Source organism: Phascolarctos cinereus, unplaced genomic scaffold (genome assembly GCF_003287225.1).
Source record: "Phascolarctos cinereus isolate Bilbo 61053 unplaced genomic scaffold, phaCin_HiC Scaffold_1;HRSCAF=81, whole genome shotgun sequence".
Classification (NCBI taxonomy): Eukaryota; Metazoa; Chordata; class Mammalia; order Diprotodontia; family Phascolarctidae; genus Phascolarctos; species Phascolarctos cinereus.
In genome coordinates, this window is record NW_027555514.1 from 81,163,613 (window position 1) to 81,189,244 (window position 25,632).

Here is a 25,632-nt window from a genome sequence, read left to right on the forward strand (position 1 = left end):
TTAAATTTGGCATCCTGGGACAAAACCCTAGTCACCTCACTCTAGTTATACTTTCAAACCAAGAAACCTCTTTCTTTCTTTTTTTTTTTTGGCTAGGCAATGGGGTTAAGTGACTTGCCCAGGGTCACACAGCTAATAAGTGTCAAGTGTTTGGTCTGAGGTCATATTTGAACTCAGGTCCTCCTGAATCCAGAACTGGTGCTCTATCCACTGCACCATCTTGCTGCCCCAAAGAAACCTCTTATGAATGATCATAGACTACGTAGACTACCTTGCACTATCATAGACCACATTGCACATCACGCTTAAAATGTCTTTAGTCAAAAAGAATCCAAGGTAGAAATACATGATACATATATGTGTGTATATATATGTACATGTGTGTATGCACACATATCATATGTGGTACATATATTTTATACATATATAAATGTATATATTTATAAAATTAAATGCAACCTCATCCCCATGATTAGAAGAAACATTTTAAGGGCAAATCCTATTGTTAAACATCACTTCAGATGAAGGTGAACTTCATATTAATTGTATCCCTCTAACCACATCACAGACTATAATGGCTTTCATTAGAGAATGTGTACCACCAATCTTCCCATCCCAATATCTTAATAATCTTGACCTATATTCAAAATATTCATACTTCATAATAAAGAGTTATCAGTCTCTAGGGTGATTACTAATAATCATTCATCTTTTTCCTCTCAGTAACTAGTAGAAAACACCACAAGGAAAGCCTTTACTTAGATCACAAAATTATACATAAATTAGGTTACATACTAGGAAAACAAATGAAAAGAACATGGAAGCTGTTCAAAGTTCTCAACTGAGTCGCTTGGATCAAAAGCTCAATTGGATCTTTGGGAGAAGGTCCTCAATAAAATCAGCCTTCTCTTCACCCTATTGTGTAGAACAACAGGAATTTTCAATCAGAGGATATAGATTTAGTCTGGCATCTGGGCAAAGTAAGTCAGAGGACAGAATATTCAGTGAATGTCTTCTATGTTGCCAGTCAAATGGGCCAAGCCAGACCTAAATTCTGTCCTTTTCATCAGGAGCAGGGGATTTGGGGTTGAATTACTTGAATGATTACCTAAAAATTTTATCATGTGAAAATAGGCACATACTCAGGGCAATGAAGTGGACACTAAATAGTGAGCACCTACATAGTAAAGAAAACCTTAGGTTACAAATATAGAATATGGACTAAAAAGACCCCCCAAATCAGCTACATGTGGTAGTTGGTTTTTCTTAATTGTATTTCTTTATTCTTTTGGGGTAGGGAAGTATGGTGTATCCACAAATGCCAGTGGTGTAAAAACAAAGAGTACCATAAAGGTTGTTTTGAGGTTGGGGGTGTGGGGGGGTGTGGAGAGAGAGACAGAGACAGAGTCAGAGACAGAGATGGCTCAAAGGGGAGCCTACACTTTTGTCACTTCAAACCAACAAAGCTTACTAGCTGGCTGATAAGGGCAAGAGTCTAGCAGTAGACTATTATGGCAGTGGTGTCAAGCTCACTGCCCCAGGCCTCGGAACCAGATTAAAGTGTAATTGGGAAATGTTTAACAAAATAAATAAAAATACAATACAAAATAGGTTGCATTAATGTGTGGTTTTCTAAGTCAATATGCAGTCTGTAGGGATGCTTCTGTTTCAGTGTGACACTACTGTATCACTGCACAGAATCAAACCCAGGTCAGGAACCTGCAGAGCTCAGACCAAGCGGGCAACAATCGGACTTTGTCCTGGATCAGACCCCTTCTAGGCTCTGTCCCTGGAATAACCCAACATCCAATATACTAAGAAAGCAGCAATAGGACCAGTCCAGATGTTCCTTCCAGAAGTACCATAGAGGCCAGCTCTAACATCAAGTCCAAAGTCAGGAAATAGGCTGGAAGAATGGCCAAGCAAACAAAAGAACCAAATAATAATGAGAGTGATGTGGGGTGTAACATTGCCTGCCCTTTACAACAGTGAAGCTGAAGAAGAGGACAGCAGAGGTGATGATGGGGCTGAAGGAAGCAGAGAAAACCAGAGCTTAGGGTGGATAGATCATCAGTGACTGTCCTGGGATTCTGAAAATGGATAAGTATCAGAGCCTCAGCTAAAAAAAAGTCCAACAGTTGATGAAGGTGCCCTTCAAGAGGGAGATTATTTGTACCTTCACACGCTTGTCAAAACCCTAGCACCTTTCACGCCATTGTGATGCTTGTTTGGAAATAACCTACTACTGTAGGGAGATTCTCTAGGCTCCTATGAACCCTTGAGAAGGGGGTGAAGGGGAGGATAATGAAGATGCCTAGACTTCTGTTAGTCCTTTAAGGAAACCAGGTCCCAAGTTGTACTTCTTCCTAGCTTCTATTCCGCACCCCCTCTTGTTTCAGCTGTTTTTATAGGTTATGTCTTTAGTTCAGTCTTGATTTTAGGTGAGGTTGGGCCTATGCTGGGAGGCAGAAAGTCTTTCCTGAAACCTGTTCTTACAGTAAGGCTGTCTGTAGCTCCCTCCTTTCCCACCACCACCCAGTCCTTGGACTGGGCTAGCCCTTTGGGCTGCCCATTTCATTTTGTGTCTTCTATATGGCTCACATGTCTGAAAATGAATGAGACTGAAGCCTCTCTCTGCCCCCAAAATGGTGTTAGGGACACTCAAGACACAAACATTCCAAAACATCTACAAGCAAAGCCTCAGAGAAAAACGCAGCTTGAACACAATCTGTGGCCAGTGCGAAGCTAGATCTTGGCTGATTAAAACAAATACATTTTTTAAAAAATTTAAAAAGAAAATAGGCATAACCAGATGGAGAATTACAATATTTTGTGAGCCAAAAGCTGTTATTTCCTATAAGTACATCTAGGAATAACATAGCTAAGAAATGGTTCCTATGATTTCTTTTAGGCTTTGTCTTTTCATGGCTTTCCATGGAGTGACGCTTTTATTTTGACTTTGAAGTTACATGAAATTGCCATGTTACTTTCAGAAGCAGGTGCAAACCTACCAATGTGCTGAAAAGAAACCAGGAAGAAGTAAAGGTCTGGCTTACTAGAGGATTCCTCTTTGACAAATTCTATTTTATTATATAGCTTTATCCAAAGAACCTATTTACCTATCCTGTCAGAGAATCAAGAGAGGAGGCACTTTACTAACATAGCTAACAATTTTATTGAATGAAACCCCAGGTTACAGAAGTCTTAATGAGTCACTGTCTGCAGGGGAGTCAATTATTTCGGTAGTTAGCCTTTCCTCACCACCTGGATTTGAATGTAGCATAAGATTGTTTTGTTTGGTGTTCTTTCATTTTGTTTTGTTTCAAATCTGACCGGTCTTACCAAAAATTTGAGTTCGTGTGAAAGTTAGATGATGTCTAACCTTTCTTCCAACTCTCCATCCTGCAGCAGCCTAGGCTTCTTAATGTATCATCCCTCTCCCCACTCCATCACTGCCCTCTTATGTACTCCATGTCTACTTTTGTATTCCATTTCTTAACTTTGAAGCCATGACCTTCTGAGAACCATCCACTTTGACTGATGCCTTTAGCCTGGCTGTAGCCTGTCTTTGCAACACACTGCCTTCTCATTTCTGCTTAAAATCCCTCCTTTCCTTCCAGATTCACCTCCGGAGCCACCTTCTACACAGAAGTTTTCCTGCTATATTTCCTACATAAATACATGTTGTCTATTCCCTCCCCCCAATCAGCTATCAGCTCCTTGAGGAAAAGACCTCTTTCACTTTCATCATTTTCTTACTAGCACTGAGTAAAGTGTCTGGCACAAAGTAGGTACTTAATAAGCACCTGTCGATTGAGTCATTGATTGATTAGCAGTAATTCAGGCCTGGGAAGACCAGAAGGAGTGCTTGGAGCCTGAGGACACAACAACTTTGAATTCCTAGTCATTTGCAGAATTATTTGCTCTGCATCCCATTGGGAGTGGGGCTGGGGACCCTAAGACCATGGAGGCCATAGGCCAGGCAGGCATAAAGAAGTTGCTGTTCAGGGGCAGCTAGGTGGTGCAGTGGATAGAGCACTGGTCCTGAAGTCAGGAGGACCTGACTCAGACCAAACACTTGACACTTACTAGCTGTGTGACCCTGGGCAAGTCACTTAACCCCAGTTGCCTAAAAGTAGAAAAAAAAAGTTGCTGTTCCCATTGTGAGAAAGCATCACTCGTCCTACAAACAACAGCTGCACCTGTTACCTTCCAAAATGTAATGACATCAAGATCAAGAACATTATGGTCATCAGTGGTTAATAATGTGTAATCAGCCAGTACAGACTCTGGGAACACCCACACAGACACTTTTCCTCTTCCTTCTAAAGAATCACCTTTGTGCCAATAGGTGACTGGCCTTTTTGCCATTTTTCACACACAAGTCTACCTGTGAGCTCTGTGTCCTTGTCACGGCTATCTCTCATGCCAGGAATGCTTTCCTCCTCACCTCCATCTTCTGGTTTCCTTGGCTTCCTTCAAGACTCAGTACTCATCTTCCCTTCTCCAAAAGACATTTGCCAGGACCCCTTTGCCACTACCCTTCAGCATCTTCCTCCCGTGCTGAGGCTTTCCTTCTGAGATTACCTGCTCTGAATACTGAATATATTTTGTACATACATAATGTTTGTATGTTGTCTCCCTTGTTAGGATGTGAGCTTCTTGAAAGCAGGGAGCATGTTTTTGCATTTCTTCGTATTCCCAGGGCTTCGTACTTAGTGCCTAGCGTGTGGTCAGTGCTTCATAAATGTTTACTGACTGATTGTCTGCAGACTCAACAACAGGTAGGAAATTGTTTTCTTCTCTTTGAGCATTCTCAACACTCAGTCTCAGCCCTTTCATGTTGCATATTGTACTGGGACTTCATTGCATTAGTCAACAAGCATTTATTAAAGGAAGGAGGGAAGCAAGACCTTATTAAGTGACTGCTATGTGCCAGGTACTGTGTTAAGTGCTTTATGAATACTACTGTGCTAAGAAGAGCCCCTCTTTAGGGCAGCTAGGTGGTGCAGTGGATACAGCACCAGCTCTGGATCCGGGAGGACCTGAGTTCAAATCTGACCCCAGATACATAACGCTTACTAGCTGTGTGACCCTGGGCAAGTCACTTAACCCCATTGCCTAGCAAAAAAAAAATTTTTTTAAATTAAGAAGAGCCCCTCTTTGAATTAGGAACCAGTCCAGGAAAATATCTAATTGTGACATAGTCATTGTCCACTATCTTCTTGAAGCTGTTGGGGATTTCATATTATTAGGTACAAAGAACAAAACATGGGCTGAATTGTCCAAGTCTACATTGTCCAAGTTTGAACTTGCAACTGAACTTGATGGCTGATGTTCTAATCGTGTGTGGAAAGACAGAATGCACCTGGTCAGAATGACGTTAAGATGGTTTTCTAAGAGCAGTTTCTTCTCCCTTTTTATTTTAGCTTTAAAAATAAAAGAACATGCCATGAAAAAATCCTCTGCCTTCTAGAATCTGGGAAAAAGTCCCAAATCAATCCATTCACATCTGCAAAAACTCTTCCTGTTGCTTTTGCATAAACATATTTCCTCAAAGGCTCAGAATTTGAGGGAGCAAAACATGCTCATCGTGATGCAAACAAGCAGCAAGGTTTGGCCAGTCTCCTGCCCGAGAGTAAAGAGGATGTTCAAATTTTTGCCTCTGACCTTTTAGTTATGTAACTGACCCTCTCTGAGACTCCGCTTCCTCACCTGTAAAAAGCTTATAAATTAGCCTGACGCTTCCTGCAGGAGCTAGTCCTAGGACAACCAATTCTGAATTCTGAGTATTAGGGAGCCCCTTTACTGCTATGGAGCAGCTGGGCAGTGGCTTAGGGAACCAGTTATTGAAGATGAGAAAGTTGCTTCAGCTGGTGTTAAAAAAGACCTGCATAGAATCAATGCACAGCATATACCTTACCCCACTCCGAGACACACACACACACACACACACACACACACTGGATGGTTGATTGGCCACCTAATAATATCCCCTTATACTGTCCATACTCTCCCTTATTAATGCATATCATATGTAATTATGACTGCATATTAATGATGCCTTTTCTCCTTCAAAGTTGCCCTTGATGTGCATTTTTATCATGATTTCATCCCTGCAAACATATTAGGGGGAAAGGGAGAATTCCCCAAGATGACTTATGCTGGGACTAAGAATGATTGGCCCACACAAAAGTGGCCTTCTTCAGCACGTTAAAGATTCGCATGGAGGGGTTGAGTGTAGGCCCTGACACATAGAAGGTTCTCAGTAAATGCTTATTAACTCGCTGATTGACTGAAAGGTGAGTTTTGAACCCAGGACTTCTGACTACAAGACTTGTTTCCACTGTACTACTCTGTCTCCTTTCCCCAACCAAAATGTATCTGTCCTATGTCCCAGTCCCTTTATAACCCCATTCAGTGACTGATAGGATAGGCTAAACTGATTTGGGTGCTAAGATGTTAATGGGTAATAATGACTTAATGTATTATAAGTTTTTCAGCTTTTAAGATAAGAAGGTTGGGTTAAGTAAATTTGGTGGTCACTTTCAGCACTAATATTACGTTCTTTTGATTCATCCTGAGTAATATATGTACACTTCGCTAAGGGCTTTGATTCCTCAACTCAAAAGAATGGATGTGGCCATTTCAGGAACCTGGTTAAGGTCAATGAAAGGACTTTCTTGGGAGCTCTGGAATAACACTAAGTGACTTTTGATCTCATCTATGGTTGAGGTAGGGTCTGTTGTCAATACACTGAGCTTTAGAAGATCTGAATATGTGCAGTGGCTGAAGCAGGAGCATCTACCCAACCATACAATGATAGGGCCAGCCACAATTTGATGGTCTGAATATAAGTAGAGTGCAGAGAAACTTGAGATCAGACCTTTATTTCCAAGGTTGGATATGACTAGCTTTGTGACCTTGGGAAAATCATTTAATCTCTCTGTGCCTCCGTTTTTTTAATGGTAAAATGTGGGACTAGACTAAGTAATCTTTTGGGTACCTTCCAGATCTATGATCCTAAATCTAAGCTTAGGGGAAAATCTTAATTTAGAGTTTAAGAATAGTACATTTGAGAAGGTAAGATCTACCATACTTTTAGTAAAAAAAAATGGAATTCATTCTGAAAAATACATTTGTTGAGTTAATAGTGAATTTTAAAATGGCAAAGCTAACAAAAAAATTCCATGAGTCTCTTAGCCCAATGAAATTACTAGCTAAGGCTGAACTTTGATACTTTTTATTTCCTTTCAAATCATCTCCCATGTGAGTAAATTCATAGCTGATAAACTACAGCTGAGTCAACCAGGCTTCAGGTTGGGCAGGTTAGTCTCCCTTGGGCCATAAAAAAAGTATTAAGGGTATGAGGAAGCAAATATAGCTATAAGAGTAGGGCTAGACAGGGATAGCTATGTGGAGGATTTTTAAGTCAGATAAGTCTTAAATAGGAACTTAAGAGAAGGGAAAAGAAAAAAAGCTCAACAGAAAAGCAAAATGACATTCCATTTGGGAAATGATATGTGTGAAGGCCTACTAGGTGCTACAGGGCATAGAGCACTGGGCCTAGAATCAGGCAGACTTGAGTTCAAAAACAGTCTCAGACACTTACTAGCTGTGTGATGCTAGATAAATCACTTAACCTCTATCTGCCTCAGTTTCCTCAACCATAAAATGAAGATAATAATAGTACCTATCTCTAAGGGCTGTTGTGTGGGTCAAAGAAAATATTTGTAAAGCACTTAGTATACTGCCTGGCACATAGTAGGCACTTATTATTTTTTTAAGGAATGAGAATGGAAGGTGGTAGAAAATATTTCATTTTTTTTCTTAAAGCATAGTCCATATTTAAAAATAATCAGAAGCTAAGAGTAAGTTAAGATGGAGCTTAAGTAACCAGAAATCAAAGTAAGGAAAAAAATGTGATGTTCAATATAACACTTTGGAAGGGAGCCTAATCCTTTGTGGAGAGGAGTGAGATGTAATTTTGGTGTGACTTCTGGGAAAAGACCAGCAAAGGAGGTGGAAACAATTTTCATTGGTCTCTGGTTTAGCATGCCTTCTAACTTAGTTCCCTGAGTGGACTTTAAATCCTCCCCATCTCCTCCCCCATCACATACTTCTCCTTCCCCTTTAGAATACTAACTACTGGCTAAGAAGAGGTTAAATTGATTTTCCATCCTCATAGGAATAAAAACCCTGCATAAAATAGCATTTTTAAAAAAGAGAGAGATTTGAAGTATGGGACTACAAGGAAATGACAACATGAGAACTCATATTATCTTTTCAAAGAGAAGGGAACACAAAGTAGCAGCAGTCTATTAACAAAGGTCAGATTGACATGTTTTTAATGTGCTTTCTTCCATCTGCTTAATCTACACTCAATGTATTCTGGCTTTGTACCTTGAAATTAGGAAATATTCCACATCCTTCCAGGTATCCATCCACCTTGATAATGAAAAGACTGATTGAGAAATGAAATAAAAGAGACCCAACGCTATCCTGTTGTTTCCTTTATTTTAACAAAGTGTATTTTGGACTTTTTAGGCTAGGGCTTGATCTTTCCCCACCTGAACCACTAATGTACTTAATAAAACATAAGCATTACCTCTGGATAAATTTATTGGTTGTTTGTTTTTTTCTTCATGGAACAAATAGGCTCTTAGTAACTAAGTCGAGCTTCTTTCAAAGGTTGTAGAAGATCTACTAGGTGACTGGTCCCAGTCGCTCCCTTCAGAGAACACCTACAGATTCCTGCTGATTGGTTAATTGGATAGATGCCCAAATGCTAGATGGCTGTCTTCTGCCTTATGTAATAACAAATGCAGGTCACTCAGGATAGGTGAATGGTAAGAGAGGGGGATGAAGCAGAATTACTTAACACTGTCAATGTGGGAGACACAACTAGAGAGGTACAATCAAGACTTTACCCTATAGCCCTGAAATTTAAATGGGCTCATCTCCAACAATTTTCTCTGTCAGCCCTGGGTCAATGCTCCTGTAGAGTTATCCATTTATTCTTGGGTTGAAAGACACAAGTACCAACATGCCACCTTTCCCCTCAAAGGCTTGTCTCCTATATGTCACCTCTCCCAGGGTTTGGGAGGTCAAGGGTTGTTGGACACACTTCAAGAGGGGTATATGCCAGACACTTAGGTAGATGGAGCCATTACACCCAATTACATGAAGGTCATCTATATCCCAGGGAAGGTGGTCTATGTGCTGGCCAATATGGGATCCTGCTTTCTTCACTGGTGGGGAAGGGGGGAGGGGGAGCTCTTCCCTGGCCCAACCCTGCCCTGTTCTCTTCCTCAGTGGCATCCTCCCCAGCATTAACCTTCATATCTCTCAACAAGGTCTCCTATCTTTCCCAATCCCATCTGGCTTGTGCCAGGTGCCAGAATTGTTTCTGTTCTGCCAACATGTTCTATAGCTAGTTATAGTGGAACCAGGAGATAGAACTTGGGATCACAGCACCTGAGTTCAAATCAGATCTGCTACCTATTATTTAAACCACTTTGGACAAATCATTCAATCTCTCTAGACTTCAATTCTCTTGCCTATAAAATGAAGAACTGAAGCAGACAGCATCTGAGCTGCCTTCTAGGTCTAAATTCCTAATCCTATGATCTATGATTCTATGAACAGGCATAAAATAAATTAGTCCACTAGGCTGTGAAGTTTTATTTTAGCAATTGTACATTTTAACAGATCATTATTAATATTTGCAATCACTTTGAGTCCAAGTTAGTTTATTAAAGGGTTACATCAACTCTGAAAGGCATCTTGGTCCTGGTGCTGGTTGGTGAACTGGGTTGGTTAGAGTTAAATACTGGAGCCATGACCACTCTGCTAGGATACAGTTTACTGGGCACTGGCCAGTCAAATAGAGGCAAGAGTTTTTCAGGGAACTCACACTCTAGAGGGAGAGTCAAATGAAAAAGGATGATGACTCAGAGTATCTGATAAGGGAGATTCAAAGAGCATAAACAGAAACCAAGGAATCCAGACAGAGAAGAGATAGCTGCAAGAGGAAATGTGGGGGTTAGGGGAGAGATAATTCATCAGTGTCCAATAAGAAAGATCCAAAGAATGTAAGCAGAAACTTTAGCCAAGAAATTAATATATGGGGGAGTTACTTGCAGAAGGGTTCAGAATATGGGCTCCAATACTGCCTCAATCTGCTTATTTCATCAATTGGCTTAATGTCCTAATCCTTCATGTCTGAGTTGGTGGTGGGATAAAGACAGAGTACTAATATGGCTAAGGGTCCACCATGTGGGCCACTTAGCATTCCCGCATTTCTTGGCCAAGGGAGAAAAGAGGGAGAATGTATGGTTTAATCACAAAAGTTCATCTTTCAATAAATATTTATTTTTCTAGTGTATATACATACCTGCCATGTTGAAAGCCCTGTGCTAGGCACTTCAGAAGGATACAATGAAGTAAAAGCCACATTGCCTGTACTCTAGGAGCTTACCATCTATTTGGGAGAATTTACAAACTTGAAAAAAAAATCACAATAGCATTGCCTTTAAGAAAATAAAAGGAGAATAGTTGGGCTACAGGATAAGATATCAAATACTTTCAATAGCTCTAACAAGGGCAGCTGCCCCTCTCCTATACAGGGGCTGCCTAAAAGCAAGCAGATGCTAGCAGAGAAATGCAGGACCTCCTGCCTGGTATTCTCAGCAAACCCACTGAGCTGTGGTTGCAAAGCTACCTACTTTTGAAAGGGTGAGGAGAGAAAGGACAAGTGATAATTCAGTGATAGAACACTGGTGCTTTTGAAGGTCTGTTATTCCAGAATGGTTTGTGTGTGTGTGTGTGTGTGTGTGTGTGTGTGTATCATTTGGAAAATTTTATGTGCCAACCTTGCTGTGTGCTTCCTAAAGTTGTGCGCCCAGAACACAGAAGAGTTTGGCAATGATGAATATCTATCTTTCTATGTATCTATCTATCTGTTGGTATGAATGAATATATGTGTATGTGACAGAGTGCTAACGATGGACCCTTAAAAGGCCCTGGACTTTCCTGTAGCCCAGGTCCCTAGCACTAGTCCTTCTCAGTTAATAATCCTTTCAACTGCCCTTTCACTGTGGCCCTCATTATCTGCACCTGGCCCCACCCTAGACCAACACTCCTTAATCTCATCTAGACCACTTCTCTTTTATCTCCCAGTCACCCCAGGCTATTGGCCAAACTATAAAATAGGTCAGTCTAGTCAACCAAATTTCTCAGATTCTTTAAGAGTCTGGTCCCCTTATCAATACAAGCATCCAGTTTCTGTTGGCAAAACAACAAAATTTGTCTGACTGAAAGAAAGCTTGAGTCAAATTCTTTTAAGGCAGAATCTGTTTCTTTTACCTTGAATTTTGGGGTTCCCAACACCCCCTAGACCTCAACATGTATGTGCATATATATGTACATGCATATACATGTAAATATCTATATATATATACATTTACATATACAATGCAGCCATATGCACATGTACAATATAATATACATGCAGTATTGAGGTTTAGGAGTGCTGGGACCCCAAAATCACAGCACAGGTCCTGCCTAAAAGAACTTGACCCAAGCCTTCTTTCAGCCAAAGACAAGGTTTATTAGGGATCCACCATATTAGCCAGACTCTTGAGGAATCTGAGAATCTGTGAGGTGTTGGCTAGATTCTAAGAATCTAAGCACCTTACTGGAGACAAGATGGACCTTATACACAGAAAGACTATGGGAGGGATCTAGGAGTGGCCAAGTAGTCTATGAGGTAACAGAACTCCAATGGGGGCCAAGGGAGAATGGAGTCTAGATGGCATTAAAGGTAGCAAATGGCCTGGGGCCATAGGGAGGTAACAGAATTGAGAGATTGGGGGTAGCCACAATGACAGGCCAGTTGATAGAATTATAGCCTCAGGGGAACTCCAGAGATTTGGCCAAGTGGGAAAGTCCAGGGTTGTTCCTTTTCAGGGTCGAGATCCCATCCTCATCAGCAGTACATATATACATACACACAAATCACACACATACATACATATGCATACATGCATACACATACATATGGTCACTAACTTGCTGTGGGGCTGTGTCCTTGACAATTTCTTGTGAGCCCTTCTTTATTGCATTTACTTTGCTTGTGTCTAGATCATGATAGCTAAGATAATAAATGATGAAGGACCACAATAAGTTGTATAGAAATCCAACATCCCATAGATGAATTAGAAAATTAACTCAAGAGTAGTATTTCATTCAGCCTGAAAAATATCTCAGTGGTGGGGGAGAGGGGGAAATAAGAAAAAATTTAATTTTCTCCTGCTTTCAAAATTAGGAACTAAATTTGAATAAATTTGCTACATATCAGTAGAATCACAAACCATGGAGAGACCACTGCAGTTCATGAAAATATATCACCATATGGTTTACAGCTAAAGAAGGCAGGCATATTTGTTATTCCCTGTCTATTTTGTTAATGAATGGAATTCCTCTCCCACCCCCATCATGGCATTTGCCTCCTTAAAAGCTTGTCTTTTTGATAACAGTAATTGTGTTTCTAAAATTCTGGGTACATCCCAACTGTGATTTTATCCTTAGGGTTCTTCAAGCACTTCCAAAAGGGGATTAGGCCCAGAACATCCCATAGAATTTCCAAAGGCATTTCAGCTTTGAAGGCATGATATCATGGTCTCTTAAGAGCAAAACAAAAAACTGCTCTTCTTCAATTTACAAACTCATAAATTTCATTATATCTTTTTTTTTAAGTCTGAGAGATTCTAGTAGTGTGTGGGACAGAGACCACTTACTGATACCTTGAAAGTAGAAAGGAGTTTATTGCTTTCTCATGAGAAAGGGTACCACTCCTAGTCGCCATTTCTGGCCAGAAGAGTACAAGTTCAGTACAGAAATCAAGGCTTATTTATACCGTAAGGAGAGTTCCTCGTCCCTAACCCCCTTCCCCTTATCCCATTGGCTGGGCTTTCAGGGGGTACAATCTATTCACAGAGACATAAGTTTGCCCAGAGACAAGAAAAGGAGGGGAAGCCTTTCAAGGGCAAGCAGTTCAGGTTGGGGGCAGGGCTATTCTTTCTGAAAAACAGGGTCTGAGCAGGGGAGTGTTTTGAAAGCAACAGTCAAGAACTATTAACAAGAACCACTGACCCCCTGAGGAGGCTTCACTTCTGAGAGATCATCTCTCACAGTGGCATGACTGAAAATCTCATAACATGAACAAATTCTTGGAGTGGCAGCTTAGATGCAGAATCACCATTGGAAACCCTCAGGCTGTATCTGCTGTAGGTAACTAAAATACTCTGTTTGATGGTGAACCTAGCTTTCAAAACTATTTAGTTGGCAAAGTATGTCTTTGCCACCTTGAACTTCACTATATTCATTCTCCTCCATCTTTCCTTTGATCCTAACATGCTTGGTGTTGCAAAGCCTTTCCCTTCCAAAGCCTTATCCAAATCTATTCTCCCATCCTAGAGTCAAGAAAACAGACCTCAGTTCAAATCTCACCCTGATGCTTACTAATATGTGACCATGAAAAAAAATAACTTAACTTCTCTTCCTATGTTTCCTTATCTGTAAAACAGAGATGAAATCTGAAATACCTTCCTCACAGTGTTGCTATGAGGCTCCAGTGAGTGCTTTGCAAACTTTAAAGTGCTATATAAATGTCACTCTTGATAATGATGATTGCTAACAGCTTTAAATCCTCCCCTTCCTGAGGGAAAATACATTTCAACAAGCATTAAAGCCTTAAACTACAGAAGCTAAACTTTAACTGGAATTTCAGGCATCACACAATAGAATCTGTGGGGATTCGGTTCCTGGCCCTCTTCCCTCTACGCTTCAATTCACACTATGTAAATTCAAGTCACTCACTTTGCCTATGAATAAATCTGGCTCAATTTTATCAAGTGTTGAGAATTTAAGGCACCTTTAGAAATCAGCTGGTCCCACTCCTCATTTTATAGAGTAGGAAACTATGGCCCAGAGATAGGGCATGACCTGGCCAGTGTCACATAACTAGTAAATGCCAGACGTTGAACATGAACCTAGAACCAGTAACCAAGAATTTCTATGCCACAGTGGCACAAAGTGCCTCAAAGCAGAAGAAGGCTGAGAGCTGGAGACTGCCCCATGGTAGGGAGACAGGCCAGGACACTGTGAAAGTTATCAATACCCTCTAATGAGTGGCCCTGAGCAAATTCATGATTATCAGGGATATGCTTCCAATTCCAAGTGCGGTATTCTTACTACAATAGCATACTGCCTGTCTTTATAACTGTTCAGTAATTGGTCCCTGACCATCTCTAGTTCAACTGCTAAAATGATGAAAATAACCAATTTCCCATGCCAAAGGCCAGTTTTACGCTGCCTGTATCACTAACTCCAACAACCACTATGCAAATGGGTACCACTGAGGAATGAGTGTCCTACGTGAAAAAAAACATTCCTGGATCAATTTCTCTCTCATTACCCTCAGTCAGCCATGAACCCTGTCTGTAAGGTCTGCTCATCAATAGCTCTATCCTTGTTTAAGAAAGATGCAGTCCATGCACAGAATCAGCATCATATGCCTGCTTTCTCCTCCTCTTTCACTCCCCACTGTCAATCTATTCCTGCCCCTCATATATTGTAGCAAATCCCCTCAGGAGACACCACTGAATGTTAAAAAGCTCATTCAGGCTTCAGCTACAATGGGTGGTATTATAGCCTCTTCAGTCCCACTGAATATTGATTCCCCAGCCAACCATGTATGACATTCATTCTGTGCATCCAGAAATTCTCATGAGACAGAGTGGATAGGCCACAGTATTCTGGTGAAGTGAAAAGAAACTGGACTTAAGAGTCCAAAAACCTGGGTTTGAATACTGCTGCTGCTTTACTTAGCTGTGTGCCCTTTGGTAAGTGTCCTTCCCTCTCTGAGCTTCTGTTGCCTCTAAAAAAAGAAAGGGTTTGGATAGATGAGTTCTGACATCCCTTTCATTTTCTTATAGTCTGATTCCATCCTTCTGTTATCACTGCTGCACCAGAAGGGAAATCCAAAGCATGTACCCTGCTAAGAGAAGGTTAGTGATGTCATCATATGTGAGAGCTGGTACATCATCTGGGAAACCAATCAACAAAGATGTGACAGCCTAAAAGGATGTACTGAGCCCAAAGAGGATTACTTCCACCTTGCTGGGTGACTCAATTTCAAATTATTTTTTTCTGTAATACATTATTTATTTGACACTTTACTCTATTCAGAGTATATCCCCCTCCCTAGTGAACATCACCTCTTAACTCTTCTGAAATTACGCCGATGCCTCACTGATCTCTGGGGAATGAACTGGTCCGCATACGTGCATTTTTCAGAGAATTAAAATCTCTCCCCCTCTCCTTTTTTCAAAGAATAAATAACATCTTAGAAAAATACTTTTAAGGAAGATATTTTCTTAAATGGGTTATACATTTCTTTGCCTTCATAAACAAGGGATGCTTTTGTATCTGAGTAGATGGTGTGGGTGCTCTCCCCAGTAGTGAAGGTCCATACTTTCTCATCCTGAGTGACTTTGATCAGCATCCACCTATAATCTTCCATGGGTGGATCTGCCCAGCATGCTGGAGGGCTAGCTCTAGACCTTTTGACATCATGCAGACAGCAATGGTGTACATAAGCTAGTCCCCGGTTATTCCTTACTTCTGCTACATTATCAACTCTATCCCTTTTCTGATCATAAATCTTTTACTACTTCTGTTGTACCTTTCTTCCCTGTTAATATGTTGCTGCCTCATCATGCCCTCCTTGCCCTTTGGGTGATCCTGCATTTTAATTCTTTGGAGACTATGGTGTTCTGTGACTCATTGTCAGACAGCAACACCAAAAAAATATTGATGTTAAAAAGACTAGATTTCTATTTCATTCTGTTGGGGTCATCGAAAGCACCACGCAATTTCCCAACAGCACTCTAGCCCATTCTCCTCTTATTCAATTAGAGGCATAGTTTCTTTTCCAACCACAGTGTCTGTCCAAGATACATATTTACACTAATGGATCACATTCTTCCAACTTCATAACACAATCTTGACAATAGGCATTTTTCATCCACTTAGTTTTTTCCTGTGTAGATAGTTAGGCTGAAGTCTTTTGAGTAATTATAGATCTCATTTAGGAGTCTAATTCAATCAGCACAATGTCATCTACAAACAAGAGTGTTTGGGGGACCTGATAATGGCGAATATCCTTGTCAAAGCTGTCTCCCTGTGTGTAGGTTGTGTTCCCCAGAAGAATAGAAGTTCCTTCAAGGTGTAACACACCTTGGTCCCCACTGCCTTAAAACTAGATGTGTTAGATTTTACCATTTCACCTCTCCCCCAGGGTTCTCTGGTATTCTTAAGGAGGGGGACTGAGGGCACCTAGGCTCCCTTCAAATTACTCTAGCCCCAACCATTGTTGTTCCCTCAATCATAGGGGTGGCCCTCTGCTGCCAATTACAATAGACACTAACAGTCAGATTAGCTTTTACACAGAAATATTTATTTCTGAAGGGGATGGGATCTGACCCCCTAAAAGAAAAAGACCATGTCTTTGAAAATAACCCAGTCCTTGAATTTCCTCATACATTTCAGTAGCCCAGATCACTGATGCCTTGGCCCAAAGCATCAGGCCCATCCCACTACAATCCTTTTAATTGTCTTTTCATTGTGGCCCTCTGATCCAGCCCAGTTTTTCATTGTCTGCACCTGGCCCACCCCAGGCTACTTGCCACTCCTTGATCTCATCCAGATTTTCTCACAGTCTTTTTCTGTATAAAAGTACAGATCTTCAAAAAAAAAAAAGCCTAGACATCATCTTTCAAGAAATCATCAAGGAAAACTGCCCTGATATTTTAGAAGCAGAGGGCAAAATAGAAATTGAAAGAATCCACCGACACCTCCTGAAAGAGAACCCCAAAGGAAAACTCCTAGGAATGCTGTAGCCAAATTTCAGAGTTCCCAGGTCAAGTAAAAATATGGCAAGCAGCCAGAAAGCAATAATTCTAAGTATTGTGGAAGCACAATCAGAATAACACAAGATTTAGCAGCTTCTAAATTAAGGGACCAGAGGGCTTGGAATATGACATTCTGGAGGGCAAAAAAGATAGGATTACAACTAAGAGTCACCTACCCAGCAAAATTGAGTATAATCTTTCTGGGGGAAAAGCAGACATTCAATGAAACAGAGGACTTTCAAGCATTCTTGATGAAAAGACCAGAGCTGAATAGGAAATTTGACTTTCAAATACAAGACTCAACATGATGAGGTAAACAGGAAAGAGAAATCATAAGGGACTTATTAAGGTTGAACTGTTCATATTCCTGCATGAAAAGATGATATTTGTAACCCATGAGACCTTTGTCAGTATTAGGGTAGTTGGAAGGAAAAATTATATGTATGTAGATAGATGAATAAATAAATAGAGGGCACAGAGTGAGTTGAAGATGAAGGGGTGATATCTGGAGAATAAAATTAAGCAGTGAGAGAGGATTATATTGGAAGAAGGAGAAAGGGAGACGTAGAATGGGGTAAATTATCTCACATAAAACAGACAAGAACAGGCCTTTACAGTGGAGGGGAAACAAGGGAAGGTGAGAGGGAATAAGTAAGAATCTTATTCTCATTGACTTTGGCTTAAGGAGGGAATAACATACACATTCAATTGGACATGGAAATCTATCTTACCCTACAGGAAAATAGGGGGACAAGAGAGCAAGGGGATGATAGAAGGGAGGGCAGATTGGAGGAGGGGTAATCAGAAACAAACACTTGTAAGGAGGGACAGGGTCAAAAGAGAGAATAAAATAAAGGGAAGGGGCGGGATAGGTTTAAGGGAAATATACTTAGTTTTTCACAACATGACTACTATGGAAGTGTTTTGCATGACTACGCATGTATAACCTGTATCAAATTACTTGATTTTTCAATGAGGCTAGTAGGTGAGGAGGGAGGAAGGGAGAAAATTTGGAACCCAAAGTTTTAAAAACAAATGTTTTTAAAAAATCGTTTTCACATGCAACTGGGAAATAAGATATACAGGAAATGGGGTATAGAAATCCTGCCCAACAGGAAAATTGAAGGGGAAGGGGAGAAGAGAAGGAAGGTGGAGATAGGAGGGAGGGCAGATTAGGGGAAGGGGTATTCAGAATGCATGCCATCTTGGAGTGGGGGGAGGGCCAAGATGGGGAGAAAATTTGGAACTCAAAAGCTTGTGGAAGTGAATGTTGAAAACTAAAAATAAATAAATTAAAAAAAAACAAATAAAAGTACAGATCTTGCCCCCATTAAATTGTGAAGATTTGTTAGGAATCTCACCTGCTTGTATTGGCATCACAAATACTACAGGATTACCAGAAATCTTGCCCATTCAACTGGTGTCATAATAAACTCGTTACTTGGACTGAAAGAAGCTTGAATGGTCGAATTGCTTTGAGGAAGACCTGCCATGCACCCTTGCATTTCAGGGTTCCTAGTGCACTAGACCACATCCTATTTGTTTGATGGGGCAATGATATTTCAGCCCTGGTTTCCCTGAGGTATACCACCCATCCCAGTATAATCCTTTCAACTGTTCTTCCATTTTGACCCTCCTACCCAGTCCAGCTTTTCATTCTTTTAACCCAGGACCACCCCAGGCTACTTGCCACTCCTTAATCCCATCAAGATCTTTCACTAACCCTTTGACCCTTTTTCCCTTTTCCTTTATAAAAGTACCAATGTTAATCCCATTAAATTGTGGAGAGTCTTAGAATCTCACCTGCCCAATCAGTGTTATAATCAAACCTCACTACTTTAACTGAAAGAAAGCTTGAGTGATTGAATTCTTTTTTTCCACTCTTTTTATTTTTTAATATATTTTATTTTTCCCCAATTACATGATAAAACAATTTTCAACTTTTTTTAAACATTTTGAGTTCCAAATTCTATCCCTCCCACCCTCTGTCCCTGCCCTCCCCCCCCTCCCTGAGACAGTAAGCAATCAGATATAGATTATACATATTCAATCATGTAAAATATTTCCATGTTAGTCATTATGAATTAGAAGACTTAAATAAAAGGAAAAGAATGAAAGAAAGAAAGTGAAAAATAGCATGCTTCAGTCTGTATTCAAACAATATCAGTTCTTTCTCTGGAGGTAGATAGTAGGCTTCATTATTAGTCCTTTGGGATTGTCTTGGATTATTATGTTGTTGAGAATAGCTAAATCATTCACAGTTTGTTCAGCATATAGATTATGCCAATACTATGTACATCCTCCTGGTTCTGTTCACTTCATTTTGCATCAGTTCATATAAGCCTTTCCAAGTTTTTCTGAAATCATTCCACTTGTCATTTCTTATAGAACAACAATATTCCATCAAAATCACATACCACAGCTTGTTTACCTATTTCCCCAATTGATGGGCATCGCTTCTATTTCCAATTCTTAACCATCACAAAAAAACTTGCTATAAATATTTTTGTGCAAATACATCTCTAACAAAGAATTTTATAACTGAAGAACACCATCATTGCCATATTTTGCTTTTATGCAAGATGTTTTCTATTTCCCAGACTCCTTCTCTATTTCCTCTATCTGTCCATGTGTTCAGTAGTATCATAGCACTAGGTCTTCAGAACAGGTTAGGCTTGTGGTACCATTGAGAAGATAAACTCAAGTTCATAGTAATTCTACCCCTTGCTGCTTGAGGGTTTTTAGCTCTTTTTTTCTACATGGAGACAGGGGGTTGAGGAGGGGGAGCTAACAAAGATTTGCAGATGCTACTGCTCCATATGGCTGGGTGAGTTACTACCACCTCTCTCCTTTTGGTGTATTCTCTTCTCTCCTTTTCTTTTTCATGGGACCTGCCACCATCCCAAACTGTGTGATGTTTCATTGCCTTGTGATGAATGCAGCTGGGTAAGGAGCCATCCCCTTCATGCAGACACTTCAGGCCATACATGAAGTGACGGTCTTCTAGGTGACACAGGAGCTCTGTCACAGTTTTGAGCTGCTGTCTCAAGGCCATCCTCAAGCTGCTGGCTAGAGCTCTCCAGAGGATAGTCTGCAACAGGCCCTTGGCATGAGAGAAAGCAGAGTGAGTTGTCAAATTCTTTTGGGGCAGACCCACCCTGTACCCTTGCATTTCAGGGTTCCTAGCACCCCATAGACTGCATCATTTCCAAAGGTATAATCACAGATATATAAACTTACTTTCCCAACATATGGAAGACACAGGCTTCCTCCTCCCCTTCACTACTTCAGGCTCAAGTTCCCAGGAACCCTGACTTCTCATGACTTCCAAGCCAGCCTGGTTGCACCATCCCACCTTTAATCCTGGCTCCAAGATCACCATGGCTCACTGGGATGAAAGAGAAGGAGAATGGGAAGGAAAGTTCTTCCTCCCCTCTCTCCCTGGTTCAGTTCATGATGTACGTAACTGTGAGTGAATTGGGATCTTTACCCTCTGGATGCAGCAGATAAGAGTTGCCCCAAAAAAGAAGAGTGGCAGATAGAGAGTGATCAGCTCAGATTGACCAGTGTTAAAGATATTGGTGGCCAGTCAAAGTACACTCCCCCCACCCATGGGATAGGGGAGGTGAGAGCTCCCTGGCGGTCAATCTGAATATGCTCCAAAGGCCCCTCACAGGAGTCTCCATATCATCTAAACTGGGCATGCCCAGACAAGCCCAGGTTACAAAGTCAGGTTTGTTTTTTGCCCCTATCTTTGAATCCCAAGCACCTAGCACAATGCTATATGTAAGAGGTATCTAATATACAATTTGCTGAAATGAATTGAATTTACCACTCCACTAACTCCTTGCCTCTACCCACCAACCTCCAATCATGCCTCTTTCATCTCCCTATCCCTGAAATGTCTTCCTTCCATTCCTTCCTCTTGAAATGCTGCTAATAATTCAATCTTTCCTCCACCTACTACACACCATTATCGTGGATTTTGTCCCTGTGTCATTCTGGTGTTATAAAACAGCTTTCATGTTACCTTGTAGGTCCAAGCCTCCATTGTACTTACTAGACTAATGAGTGCCATGTGGGGGGAGGGCGAAGGATGAGGAGGAAGAGGAGGAAACACATTGAAATAGCAAAAAAAGTTCACAAAGTAATACGTGTTATCTCATTTGATCCTCACAACAATCCTGGGATGTAGGTGCTATTATTTTCCCCATTTTTCAGAGAAATAAACTGAGTCTGAAAAAAGTGACTTGCCCAGGCTCACACAGACAATAAACATACCCTTCCCCCTTTGCAGCTCCCTTTTATATTTTTCATTTTATTGGCAATGGGGGTTAAGTGACTTGCCCAGGGTCACACAGCTAGTAAGTGTCAAGTGTTTGGTCTGAGGCTGGATTTGAACTCAGGTACTCCCGACTTCAGGGCTGATACTCCATCCACTGAGCCACCTAGCTGCTCTGTCCCCTTTATATATTTTAGTGCCTCATTAGAATTTAAGCTACTTGAAGGTAAAGGCTATCTTGCTTGACTATATTTGTATCCCTAGCTCTTAACACAATGACTGGCACATATTAAGGTAATAATAAATTCTTTATCTATCTCTCTATCAATCTATGTACCTATCTACCTATATATCTCAGAGTTCTAGTATTTTGTAATCCTCTTATAATATATTATAATATTAGTCTGTGTACTTCTTACTTCATCTTCAAAATGGTGAGTTCTTTGAGGTCAGGCATCTGTGACTATGTCTTATTCAGTTTTGTCTTCTTCGGGGCCACAATGTTTAGTGTTTATAGTGTTCCCTGAAACATTGAATTTATTTGAAATTTATCATCAAATTGAACCCAGGACCTCCTGATTACAAAGCAGTCATGTTTACCCACTAGAGAACCCATTACATACACACACACACACACACACACACACTCATTTTTCTTCTCCATTTTCTCTCTCATCTTTCTAGACAGATTTTAGAGACCTAATAAAAATATATATGGAATGGTCTAAAAATAAGGACTAAAGTGGACCACAGGAAAAAAATGAAAAAAAATGTTGTGTATAGGGTATGGATGTGGAATACAGCATGTAGACTTGGTTGATAAATTGGTTAGATTAAGTGCTGTCAGTTGCTTAGTTTTGTTGCAGTACTTTTCTTTCTTTTTTATTCTGTCTTACAAGAGATGGCTCAAGAAAAAGAAGGATGTATTTGGACATGAAGATATGAAAAGAATATATAAATAAAATTTTTAAAATTAAAAAGCAAGAGAAGATTTTTTAATTTTTTACTGGAGAGGGAGTTACATTCAGGGACCAATCTTGAAGACAAAACTTATTCCTTTGATTTAAAAAAAAATCTGCTTCTTTCACTGGCAAAAAGAGCAAGAAGTTGAGAACAATTAGGCATACAAAATTCCTCACTTTCATTTGGGGTTTTAATTGCTCTCCAGAGAACATTATTAATTATTTAAAGGACCACCTGAGTAATTAATTATCATTCACTGTTCACTTTGAATGCATATTTTTAAAACTTAGTACCATTAACTAATTTACCCCTCAATTGGATTCTTAATTCTGCTGAATAAGCAGTTAAAAACAGATGATCCTTGTCATGACGCCCTTTAGTTTTATTCCTTTTCCTTTTTTTCCTGAAAAAAGGCACCCTGAAAGTATCAAAGTCTTCCACACCATAGGGTACTCTGTTTAGTTTTCAAGTCTATGGCAGAATAGTTGTTTTCTAAAACAGAGCAGACCGTAGGCAAAACTGAGAATAAGCATTCCTCCATTTCTTATTCTCTCCCCTATTTTCCTTCAATCCTTCCCCTTCATCCGAAGGCTTTCAAAGATGGCCTGATTTGCCTTTCCTCTGCCAATGAAGTAAAGAATTTAACCAACTAACTTGTGCTAAAGTATTAGTGACTCAATGTGATATTCCTCCTAGGGCTATTTGCTTTTTTAAATGATGTCATAAGAGTGGGAAAATTTAATAAAGGAAGAATTAATGGAAGAATTTCAAGGACTGAGATCCCAGATAAGAGAGATACTTGAGGAGGAGGAAGAGGAGGAGACCTCTTAATGTTTTTCAATTATACTTGGTAGATGACCTAATGTTCCATAATGGAAAGAGCATTAGACCTGGTATTTAGAGAACTAGGTTTGAATCCTGGCTTTGTTTTCCCATCTATAAAATAGAAATAACAATACTTACAATATCTATTTCATAGAATTGCTCTGTATATCATAAAGCAGCATATAAATATTTACAATTATTTATTAGTAGTATTCTTAATTATACTGGGTAGGTGACCAACTACTGTGATACAGTAGAAAGATCAGATATAGAGCTGGAAGGTACCATAGAGATACCTAATTCAATCTTTGAACTCAGGTCCCCTGACTCCAAATCCAGTGTTCTTTATACATCATTCTGCCTCAAGTGTCAAGAAACCTAGTGTTGAATGCTAGCTCAGGTACTTGCTGGGCATGTAATTTAACTGCTATGAACTTATTTCCCCCTCTTAAGACTGGAATACTGTTATCTGCCAGCCTAGGAGGAATACACTTTGTGTGTTGGGTAAAGAGCAAGGCAGGTAGAGCTCACCTCAGGGGTATGTCAGCCTGCCAGTCATAAGTCATAAAAAAAGATAGTTGCTCTCCCTAGGGAAGGTGGATAGAAAATACTTTTAATTCTCTTTTTCAAATTAGCTTCAAAAAGTGTATTCTATGGTTAGTTTTGACATTTTCAATTGGTAGTCATTTTCTGACACCACTTTAAAAATCTATTGACAGTCTCTATTTTGAGATGTTGGTGAGATGACTCCATGAAGTGTGCTTTATCCATCTGTAGCTAGCACATGGTTGTTGAGAGGCTATACTACTACTACTACTACTACTACTGCTGCTACTACTACTACTACTACTACTACTACTACTACTACTACTAATAATAATAATAATAACAATGAGCCAAGATGGCAAAGTAAAGAAGAACTATAGCTTAGCTCTTCCATATTTCCTTCCAAAGAACTTTAAAATAATACCATAAATTGAATTCTGGAGCAACAGAGGTAACAAAAGGTTAGGGTGAATATTTTTCCAGCCCAAGACAATTTAGGAGGTCAGAAGGAGAGTTCTGGGACACCAGGGTGGGGGCTGGCCAGGAGTGCATCTGGCAGCAATACCAGCTGTAAAGTTTTGGAGGCACTGACATCAGCAATAGCAGCTTGCAGCACTCTCCAGCCAGAGGCTTTAGGAGAATTGGACAACTGGTCAGAAAGAGATTACAGGGAACCTCTGTGTTGGCACTGGGTATAGGACAGGACACTATTTGGCAATGTCATTGCCTATACCCACTTCTAAGTCACAGTACCAAGGTAAAGAGGAGCACTTTTAGTCACAGGGAAACAGTGGCCATGAGGAGCAATAACCCTTATGGCTGCCAGGGGAGCAGGGACCTTTCCTGAGTTAGGACCAGAACACACAGACCAAGAGAGCAATGACAGCAGCTCTCCCTGGATCACACCACCTTAGAAGCACTAAAAACTTCCCAACCCTCAGAATTAGCTCTGAAAATATGAAAAAATATAAAGCTTGGACCAATATGACCCAACCCTTCCCCAACCCACTCCACATTGTGAACAGAGCCCAACTTTAACATAAAATTAAAAGTCAAGAAATAGGTTGAGAAAATGAATAAAAAACAACAAAAGAACCTGACCAGAAAAATCTTCTATGGTGGCAGGGAAGAGCAAAATATAAACTCAGAAGACAAAGATGCCAAAACAGTCAAAATCAAAGCCTTAAATTTTAAAAAAATGTAAATAATATACAAGCTCAACAAGAATTCCCAGAAGAGATTTAAAAAATTACTTTAAAAACCAAATTAGAGTTGTAAGGAAAAATTGAGAAAAGAAATAAGGGCAATACAAGAAAATTATGAAAAGACAATTAACAGCTTGGTACAAACAACCACACACATAAAACCCAAAGAAAATAATACCTTAAAAAACAGAATTGGTCAAATAGTAAAAGAGATACACAACTACACTAACAAAAATAACTCCTTAAAAACAGAATTGGCTAATGGAAAATGAGGTACAGAAGCTCACTGAAGAAAATAATTTGCTAAAAATTTGAACTGAGCAAGTGGAAGGTAATAACTCCATGAGGTATCAAGAAACAATAAATCAAGGTCAAAAGAATGAAAAAATATGAGAAAATATACTGAAGAGAGATAATTTAAGAACTATTGGGTTATGTGCAAACCATGATCAAAGAAAGAGCCTAGACAACATATTTCAATAAATCATAAAGGAAAACTGCCCTGATATCCTAGAACCAGAGGTAAAAGAGAAATTTAAATAATCCATCAGTCATGTCTTGAAAGAAATCCCAAAATGAAAACTCCAGGATTATTAGAGCCAAATTCAAGAGCTCCCAGGTCAAAGACAAAATATTTCAAGCAGCCAGAAAGAATCCATTCAAATACTATAGTGCCACACGCAGGATCACACAAGATCTAGCAGCAACCATGTTAAATGAGCAGAGGGTGTGGAATGTGATATTCCAGAAAGCAAAAGAGCTAGAAATACAAACAAGAATAACCTACTCAGCAAAACTATTTTTATAGTTTTGTATAATCCTTTAAGGGAAAAAA